The sequence below is a fragment of the Cervus elaphus genome, chromosome 5 (genome assembly GCF_910594005.1).
Source record: "Cervus elaphus chromosome 5, mCerEla1.1, whole genome shotgun sequence".
NCBI lineage: Eukaryota > Metazoa > Chordata > Mammalia > Artiodactyla > Cervidae > Cervus > Cervus elaphus.
This window is the reverse complement of record NC_057819.1, coordinates 128,807,192-128,816,818: the sequence shown is the minus strand read 5'-3', so window position 1 is coordinate 128,816,818 and position 9,627 is coordinate 128,807,192. Positions and strand designations below refer to the sequence as shown.

The window sequence follows — 9,627 nt, the reverse complement described above, 5'->3', positions numbered from 1 at the left end:
GCAAAACTCCTTTGCCTTTGCCATATACTCTGGGTGAGAAGCAAGTTAGAGGCCCCACCCGCACTCAAGGGAGGGGAATTTTGAAGGCTGTGGGTCACTGGAGGTCATCTGAGAATCCTGCCCCTCATACCTCCCCTTGGCATGCCTCGCCAAGCTCTCCTCCCCCAAAGGCACAGAATCAGGCCGTGGGAGAGTGACACAGCCTGGTGGAGCCAGCAGCCAGCCATGACTGAGAGCCTCCCCACTTGGGGGAGGAAATGGAGAAAGCAATCACAGATCTGACACAATCTGGCTCTGGCGCTTGTCTCCCGGTCTCTGGTCTTCTCGGCGTCCCAAGCCCCTGCCAGGATTCCTGGCTGCCCTGACCTGGGAGCCCTGACTAGCTACCTTCCTTCTTCCAGGCTGCTGAATACAGGAAGAGATGCAGGGAGCTCCTCCAGGCTGGATGAGGACAGGGACCCGGGATTTGGGAACCCAGTCAGCATTCTAACAATTCCCTCACATTACTGCTCCTCACACACCTCCTCCATCCTTCAGCACCCAGGGTGAATCTCGGACAACCCTGCTCAGTGCCAGCCTCCATAATTTGCATCGTACTGATCTGCCCTTGATTCTTATGTTGGAGTCTCTCTTTCATGGTGGTGCATATATTACTTAGGGTTAGTTTCAGCTAAGCACTGAAGCCTAAAATAACAGGATCAAATGTTAGAGATTCATTTCTCTCTCCCACTGCAATCTAGATGTTAGCAACCCAGGACTGGACCAGAAGATCTGTTCTACAGAGTCCTCAAAAGACTCAGTCTATCCTGTTGCTCCAAACTGGCTGGCTTCAAAGTCTTAGACGGCTTCTCCAGCTCCAGCCATCAGCCCCACAGTTCAGCCAATAGGAAGGAGGAAGGGGAGGAGAAGGGCACGCCCCCTCCCCTTACACTATTTCTCCTTACACCCTGTTGGCTATAAATTAGTCACATGGCCACAGATAACTGTATGGAATGCTGAAATGTGTTGTTTTTATCTGAATAGCTCTGTATCAAGGAAGAATGGTGAAGGGATGGATAAGAAGATTTCTGGAAATCTCTGTTCTAACGTCCCTGTCCCTCTTGTGCAGTCTACAGTATGGGATGTTTCTTTTTGTATCTGCATCTTTACCCACCCCTTCAATAGCCAAGCCGGGATTCTATACCCATTGATTCTTTCATTGAACACATTGTCCATCTACGCATTTATTCACCGGTTCATTCATTCATTCCCCAACAAATTCTCTCCCTGAGTGCTGGGCGCGTGGTCAGGACTCAGGAATATGGAGAGGGTAACACACACCCTGCGTTCAAGGTGGTTTACAAATGAGTAGGGAAAACAGCCAAGGAAATGAAGCATTTTAACACCCTGTCATAGGTGCTATGAGATTGTGCAAAGATTGCCCTGCAGACACCATCTGGGGCTGCACTCAAGATTTCCAGAGGGGGATGACACCCCATCTGAGGCTTAGGAAAAACAAACTTTATCAGGGAGCAGAAGGAGCTGGCGTGCCAGACCAAGGGAAGGCAGAACGAAGCTGTGCCCTGTCCGTGGTGCTGACCCCCGGCCCAGCCAGGAGCCCCCGAAGTGAGGCAAGCGGGGCCTGCTTCCCACGTCTCAGTCACTCTGGGCGGGCAGGTGGGTGGCAGTGGCGTGCCACTTAGCTGCGCACTTCATTTTCGTAACGACCTTCCCGTCTCCCCTCTCAGTCTCGCTTGTCAGCCTGTGACCATTAAAATCCTCATTAGCAAACGAGATTTGGATGGACTCATTAAGATGAGGGATGGGCCCGCGGCACAGCTGGCTGGGGGAGCCAGAGCACGCCTTCTCCCTCTCTGTTGGGAAAGTGCACCTCGCATGCTATGCACCCCTCCCCAGGTCCAGTACCAGGCTCGAACAGACCCCCCTTGGGTTGTTTGGGGGACCAGCCTAAGGGGAGGCCAGGCCGCAGTAGACCACAAAGAGCCTAGAGCTGCTGACTCACCCGCCCGCCCAAAGCACCCAATCAAGCCTGGGCTTCTGCCAGTTCAGACTGAAGCTCAACCTCCCGAACATGACATTCAAAACCCCTCCCAGGGACTTCCCTGGTGGTTAAGAATCCGCCTGCCAATGCAGGGGACACAGGCTCTATACCTGGTCCGGGAAGATCCCAAAAGCTTCAGGGCAGCTAAGTCCGTGTACCACAATTACTGAAGCCTGTGGGTCCTGGAGTCCTTGCTCTGCAAAAAGAGAAGGCACCGCAGTGAGAAGCCCGCATACCGCAGTGGGAAGCCTGAGAAAGCCCAGGCACAGCAACGAAGACCCAGCGCAGCCAAAAAATAAAAATAGGAAAAACATTTAAAAACCCTCCCAACCCCACCTTGCTCCTCTTCTCCTGTCCTCTCCACATGGCTCCTGCATTTAGGTGATGACCTGCTGACCTCATGGGTGGTCTCCTCGAATTGGCTCCGACCAGTTCACGGGAACCGGAACTGTTCGCTCCACATTCAAATGCTGACATCACGTCAGCAGCCTGAAATGACCATGGTGGGAGGACTAACACCGTGGGAATGAGCACATGCTACAGATGAATGGCTGACTTCTAATTTAGGTCAGGAAGCCAGACTTTAATCACTTGCCAGCACGCCCCTGTAGGAAGGCCCCAGGGCGTGTCGGCCACTTGCACATCCGCCCATCTCTGCGTGGGCTGTTCCCTCTGCCAGGCTGCCCCCACTCCCTGGGATGCCCCTTCTGTCTCTCTTCTCTGCCTGGTGAGACCCCAGGAAGATCCCAACCCCCTCCCCCGTGCCTCTCCAGTGCAGGGATCCTGTGCCCAACCTGGATTTCTCACCTTGTCTTCTATCCTAGGGGTCCTTTGGGTCCCAAAGTGCAAACCAATTCAAAGCAGCTTCAAGAAAAGGTAGAAATACGTGTGTGGGGAGAGGTGAACGTCACAGGACCTGGGGGAGAAAGTTAAGCTGCTGTCACAGCCGCGAGGAAGGTGTCCACCAGCTCCTCTTTCTCTAAAGCTCCAGTCCTGACTCCAGCGTTCATGCACCCATCTTGGCTTCTCCAGACGAGGCTCCTCAGACCCCTGGTTTGCGTGAAACCCCAGATGATCAGCCACAAAACAAATCAGAGGCTCTAAGCTCTGGCTCCAAACCCAGGATTGTCCCAGCTTGGCCCGATCCTCCGAAGGCCATGGGGCAGGGTCACATTGCCATGGGGAAGGGGGAGCAACGTGGCTGCTGTCTCTTTAGCCAGGAGCTGTGGGGCCAACTCAGAGCCAAGAAACTGGCCCACCTCACAGACTAGAGGTCAAGCCCATGAGGACAGAAAATGTGTTTACTCATTTTGAGACGCCCCCAGTCCCAGCACAGAGCAGGCGCCCAATACATATTTGTAAATTCAAGCAATCACCTCATTCTGAATCCTTCTCTCAGCAACCTGTGACCCACTTGGTCCCTGGAGAGGGAGGCGAAGGGCTTTGAGGAATTCAATGGGAAAATGCTCCAAGCTCAAGTAACGAGGCATCCTTTTCCTTCAGTTTCTGGCTGCGTGACCTTGAGCAAGTGGCTTAACATCTCTGGGCTTCAAGGACCTCACTCACAACACAAGGACTGTGATCCCGCCTAATGCAGGATTGTGGTGAGGACGGTGGGACATGGAGGTCCCACAGCAGCTGGCGTGGCACCTGAAACTGCATGTGTCTGTGTGTGTCTGTGTGAGTGTGTGTGTTAGCCACTCAGTCGTGTCTGCCTCTTGGTAGCCCCCTGGACTGTAGCCCGCCAGGCTCCTCTGTCCATGGGATTCTCCAGGCAAGAACCTGGAGGGGGCTGCCATGCCCTCCTCCAGGGGATCTTCCCGACCCAGGGGTAGAACCCGGTCTCCTGCACCGAAGGCAGAGTCTTTACCACCGAGCCACCAGGAAGCCCCTGGAGCTTCTGTCCTGATCTACTCTGAACCCACAGAACAGCGTCCCCCACCGCTCTCCCATTAGGCTTCCTCTCCAGGTCTGACGTGACTCCAGCCAGCCGCACACAGCGCCTCTTCCAACCCCACCGGGGCCCTGCTCCCAGAGAGGTAAGTCCGTGTGGACACCCAAGCGCAGCCACTCCTGTCTACTCCCGCCCCTGCCCCCAGGTATCCCCCCAAGACCTCACCTGCCGTCCTTCACAAGCCAGCTACAGCTGTCCTCCTCCACCAACAGGACAGCAGTCTGCCCCGCAAGGGCTGAGGGGGAATTCTGAACAGGAAAGAAGGAAGCAGAATTGGGGAGACCCAACTGCCCTTCGGCCTTCCCCCCCGCTTTCTATCACTCTCCGTCTGGGAGGCGAACTTTCCAGAGACCATAGACTACCTCTCGGGGAGGGATGTGTCCTGCTCAGTCATGTCTGACTCATGGCAGCCCCGCCCCATGGACTGCAGCCCACCAGGCTCCTCTCTCCATGGAGTTCTCCAGGCAAGACTACCGGAGTGAGTAGCCTTGTCCAGGGGATCTTCCCCACCCAGGGATCGAACCTGCATCTCCTGAGTCTCCTGCATTGGCGGGCGGATTCTTTACCCAGGTAGAACCACCTGGGAAGCCCAGGGGGAGGATGAGAGCAGAGCCCATGTTACCTTACAGGTGATCCAGAGAGCAGGTGGAAGGAAGGCGGGGCGGGCAGGGTTGTTCCTTGGAGTTGGAGAACGTGGGGAGCAGCCAGAGCCGCCCTTTCCCGAGCCTCAGCCAGGAAGGAGGCTGGTCGGGGCCACTTCTGACTCCATCCTTCCGGCTCCAAAGGTGCTGCGACTTTCGCCACGTGGGAGGCCTCCAGCGGCTCACCAGCCTTTGTGAGGAAGTCAAGGAGACCGTGGCAAAGGTTTCTCACCAGGGAGACCCGGGACAGTTCGCTCCTTCTCGCTCCCAAGCAGGCAGCGCGCCTCCCTGACCCCTGGGATGGAGCCGAGATTCGCACAAATCTTTTTTCCAAACTGGCACACACCAGAGAAGGAGACGGGAAGGACAGGGGCTCAGAGACCCAGCTGTGGCTCTGAAGTCTGGGGCTGAGGGCCTCCCCGGCCGTGTCCAGCTTCCTCTTCTCCCAACTCCGGCTTCCTCCGCGGGACCCTCTCCGCTGGCGCACGCGCGCTCGGGGGCAGGGAGCCGCACAGCCTGGCGTCCCTGCGGTCCCCTGACCCCTCGGTCCCCTGACCCCTTGGGGCCCTGCTTCCAGCCGCACCGCGGCCTCGAGCACCCTCCTTAATCGCCTCGCCTTGGGAGGCAGTGCAGCTCTCCGTAATTGCTTCTGGAAACGCGGTCACCAGTTTAATTGGTAGAACGTGTCCTGGGCGATGCTACCCGGGGAAGCAGCCTCGGGCCTACCTGTTTTTCGGGTGGGCGGGAGGCTCACCGGCCAGGGCGCGTCTGCGCCTGTGGATGCCAGCCTGAACCTGCAGACGTGGCGGGGCTTCCGGGGACCAGGGAGTGCGGCGGATGCTGGGATGAGGGGCGGGACAGACGGGAGCAGGCTGAGCCCAGGGAATCCTCTGCCTCTGAACCACGGAGGAGCCAGACGGCGAGGCGATCACACCGGGTCATGGGGCCCCCGGAGGGCTGCCGTCCACGGGCTCCCGGCGCCGTGAGGACAGGCCGGCTGGCCCCTCCAGGTCGGAACTCCACCCTGCTCCGGGTCCCGTAGACCATGACCCTGTGGGAGTCGGCCAGTGGGGTGCTCTGGGGGGAGATGGGAGGGAGGAGAAGAGGGAGACGTGGAGAGAAGGCAGGATGGGGGGGAGAGACCGCGAGCCTCCCCGAGAGGCTGCAGAGGGTTGAGCGCGTCCTTCGGCGGGAGGTGCCGCCCTGTCAGTGGGGCGCCCGCCCCGACCACAGACTGTCCGCGGTCAGCTGGGGCGCCCCTGCCACACTCTGGGCCAGGGGCCGGTCTCCCTCTCGGTTCCCTGCGCCTGCTGCCCACACCTGCTTAAAACCAGCCCCGAGGTGAAAACGACCCTCCAGTCATTGCTGTGCTGTTTCCAGTCAGGGTCTGGAAGCATCCAGAGGGCAGTGGGGGCCAACTGTTGGTGAGAAGTGACCCCGTCCTGGAGGCAGCACCATCCTGCCCCCTCCCCGCACGTCGATGTGGGGTCGGCTCTGGTTTTCTTCTCAGCTGGCCCACCCTGGGCAGGTGAACCCTTCAGGGAGGGTGGGTGCACCGGGCTTCCTGCAGGAGGGGAGGGGGGGCCCTTCACACACACACACACACACACACACCCCATGCACACGTCTTCCCCAGGGCTCCTAAGTCCTGAGCCAGCTAGTTCTGGGAAGGACATACAGACCACCCAGGCTCCCCGACGGGGGTCACCTCCAAGGAGGGGGTGATGCAGGCAGCCCTTGGGGCTCCTGTAAGGAGGGGGTAGGAGGCCAGAGACTCTGAGGTTGAGGGGAAAGCAGGCACCCAGCGGGCAGGTCCATGGAGCTCCCCACCAACCCAAAGACCCCCACACCCCCCGAGGCTCAAAGGTTATCATTCACTGCATCTGGCTTCCCCCACCCCCACCCCCCAGTCTAGCCCAGCCTCCACCACCCGCTCATACTAGAGGCCCCCACGCTCTCCCCTCTCCCCCACCATGAAGCCCGCCTGGCAGAGGGGGCCAAGGCCCGGCCACCCCGATGATAAGGGTCTCCAGTCAGTCACACCCAGGATGCTCTCCCAGTCTGGTGATTAATGGACTTTAATTTTCCCAGCACCTCAGTCATGCCCCCTCTTTCCCTCTGGTTTGTCAGGGCGTTTGTCTCCCACCCCTGCAGTCCTTCTCTCCCTCCCCCCTTCTTTTAATTTGAAGCATCTGTCTGGAGCATCCTGAGATGGGGCTGTCTGCAATACTGAATGCATTACATTGCTGACAGCTCTATTGATTTTCTCTCTCCCGCTGCATAATGCAAGATATATACAAGCCGATAGGCCGGGCCCCCGTCCCTTACTCTGAAGGGCCTGTGCCCTTTTTTCTTCCTCTCTCTCATGCGCCCCTCATCCTTGGCATCCCTTACGCTCAGGATGGATCCTCCTCTGCCCTGATATTATTTTCCTCGCTGCTGGTGGACGCTGTCTAATCCATCGTTTTTACGGTAGCAGGTTGGACACCATGGAAGCTGTTCACGGTGTAAAGCGGGGGGTGGAGGCAGGGGAATTGAGGAAGTGGCATCTGTCACACTGGCTGGGTCCCCTCTGGGCACCAAGCGGGTTTCCCCAGGGGTCCTGCCTCACCCAGGTCCGGGGCCACCCCAGCGCACCCCCTCTTCTCCGGGTTGTAGTGCTCCAGATCCACTGGCAACTCTTACTTTCTTGGCTATGCTGGGTCTTCCTTGCTGTGGGGGCTTTCCTCGAGTTGAGGCTCGCAGGCTTCTCATTGCGGTGGCTTCTCTGGTTTCAGAGCACGGGCTCTAGGGCATTTGGGCGTCAATAGCTGTGGCTTGTGGACTCCGTAGTTGTGGCTCCTGGGCTCCAGGACACAGGCTCAGTAGTTGTGGCACACGAGCTTGGTAGCTCCGTGGCATGTGGGATCTTCCCAGACCAGGGATCGAACCCATGTCTTCTGCTTTGGCAGGCAGATTCTTTCCCACTGAGCCACCCAGGAGGCCCCACTGGCAACTCTTGGCTTACACTCAGTTCACAGCCCCAGAGCCAGCTGCTAGGCTAAGAACTTGCTATTGTGGTCTCCGCTGCCGACAGTTGTGTGGACTCCACCTGCTCAGCACAGGGACTGGGAAGTCTTAGAAGGATTCACATCCCTCCTCAACAGAGACTGAGGCTCAGAGATGCCAGGAGACTGGTTCAAGGTCTCTCAGTCAGACATAGGATTTCAATCCAAGACTCTCCATCTCCAGGGACAGTTTTCCTCAAATACTATCGCAGCACTTCCTCCAGGAAGACCTCCTGGATTGAGGCCACCCAGTCTCATTGCTTCTTTTGCTATTATTGCTCATTGCTGTTCTTGTCCCCCCCTGGAACATATTTGCGGTGAAGGTTTGCTCTTGCTGGCAGGCTGCTGAGCGTGTTGGGTGGGTTCTCTCAGCTGTGAATGGGCATCATCGTAACTTCCTCCTGGAGGGTTTCCCTGAGCCCAGCCCATCCCCAGCCTGGATTAGGCTCCCACGGTCCCCATCTGGTCCCCCCGTGAACGAGAAGCACTTACTGCCTTATCTGTGCCTCTCCTGCTAGTCTGTGAGTTTCTGGAGATGGAGACAGAGACGCAGACCGGATCTTATTTCTGTGTCTTCACCACCTGCCTGAAGGAGCTGACAGAAGGAGCTCTCTAAAAATGGGTTGAATCCATTTAATCAGTCAATGAGCTGTCTGGGCAGGTGGGCGTCTGCTCCCTTAAAGGCCCCTTAACAACAAGCTCCCCGGGAGCCTTTTCTGCCTCCTGCCTCCACCCCTCCCTCACCAGACCCCATACTCAGACAAGGACCCCCACTGGAAATGGTCCTCCCGCTGCTGAAGAAGAGAGCACCATTCCTAAGGGCCAGGGCTCCTGGCCGATGGGCCTGCACGTGCTCCTGTGACTGACTACCTGCCCACACCCGTCCTTGCCGGCCGGCCAGAGACCCACACAGAAGCAGCAGAGGAAGATGCTGGGCCTTTGAACATCCCAGGGCAAGGGCCAGGTACCAATGAGCAATGGCCACTGGGTGCAAAGACAGTGGCCTGAGCACAGGGGTACCTGGCCACAGGTGCAGGACAGGCATCACTATAGTAAAGAATGTCCTCTTGGTTTCTGGTCCAGTGGCTCTCAATATGGAGCGATTTTTTGCTCCCCAGGGACACATGGCCATGTCTGGAGATGCACTTGTCTGTCACAGGGGTGAGGGTCCGGCATCTGGCAGGTAGAGGCCAGGGAGAACCGAACATGCTACGTGTTCAGAACTGCTCCCCACCCGCACCCCACCCGCAAAGAAAGGAGAATGACCTGGTCCAAAAGTCAGCAGTCTGAGTTTGAGAAACCCTGTTCCAGTCTGACCAGCCATGCCTTATGACTTTTAGCACACCAGCTGGGAGAATATTAAACCTCCATCTCCGGGGCCGGGGGGGGGGGGTTGGGGGTGGGAGGACCTGAGGTTACTCTTTGAGGGTGGAGGAGGGGAGAACCCTGCATCCCTTTAGCCACCTCTGGTCCACGCCCCCCCCCCCATAAAAGCACCAGCCCCGTGCCCACACCCTGCCTCTTTCCCTCCCTCCGCGTCCTTTCCCCAAGTAACCAAATTCAGCCAGAGGCACCCTACCCTCTCCCCTCGGGGCTGAAAACCTTTAAGGTTTAATAAACAACCCCCAGCCAGGATGGTTTAAAGGCCAGCCCTGCCGGCAGCTGACGGCGTGGGCCTCTTGGGGGCCTCTTAGAAATTATATGAGATGGTAGATATGAGAGCACCCCGTCAGGTATGAAATACCATACAAATATTACCTCTAATTTATGTACGTGTTCTCAGTCGGAGGTTTTAGGATTCAAGGCAGACAACGGCCGGTTCCGTCCCTTCCTATTTCCAGTCACAGCCTCAGCACCCTCGTGTGGCCACTGGTGGGAACTACACCCAGGGCTGGGCGGCGATTTTCCGACCCTGGGGGAGGCAGGCAAGATGGTTCTGATTCT

At 57.7% G+C, this 9,627-nt stretch overlaps 1 long non-coding RNA gene across 6 annotated transcripts; it reads right to left on the bottom strand.

Annotated features, from left to right (window-relative positions):
- Window positions 1–1,207: 1,207 nt before the first annotated feature.
- LOC122695578 lies at window positions 1,208–9,535 on the bottom strand. 6 transcript variants are annotated; one of them, XR_006341417.1, is made up of 8 exons: window positions 8,176–9,122; window positions 5,363–8,055; window positions 4,618–4,826; window positions 4,161–4,243; window positions 2,849–2,957; window positions 2,378–2,530; window positions 2,152–2,237; window positions 1,208–1,741 (listed from the first exon to the last, which is right to left on the bottom strand). It is a non-coding gene; the product is annotated as an uncharacterized LOC122695578 (long non-coding RNA). The 6 variants fall into 6 exon arrangements; XR_006341418.1 differs by lacking the exons at window positions 2,378–2,530; window positions 5,363–8,055 and adding an exon at window positions 9,442–9,535 and having other exon boundaries at window positions 8,176–8,295; XR_006341419.1 differs by lacking the exons at window positions 2,378–2,530; window positions 5,363–8,055 and adding an exon at window positions 9,442–9,525 and having other exon boundaries at window positions 8,176–8,278.
- Between the last annotated feature and the right edge of the window lie 92 nt (window positions 9,536–9,627).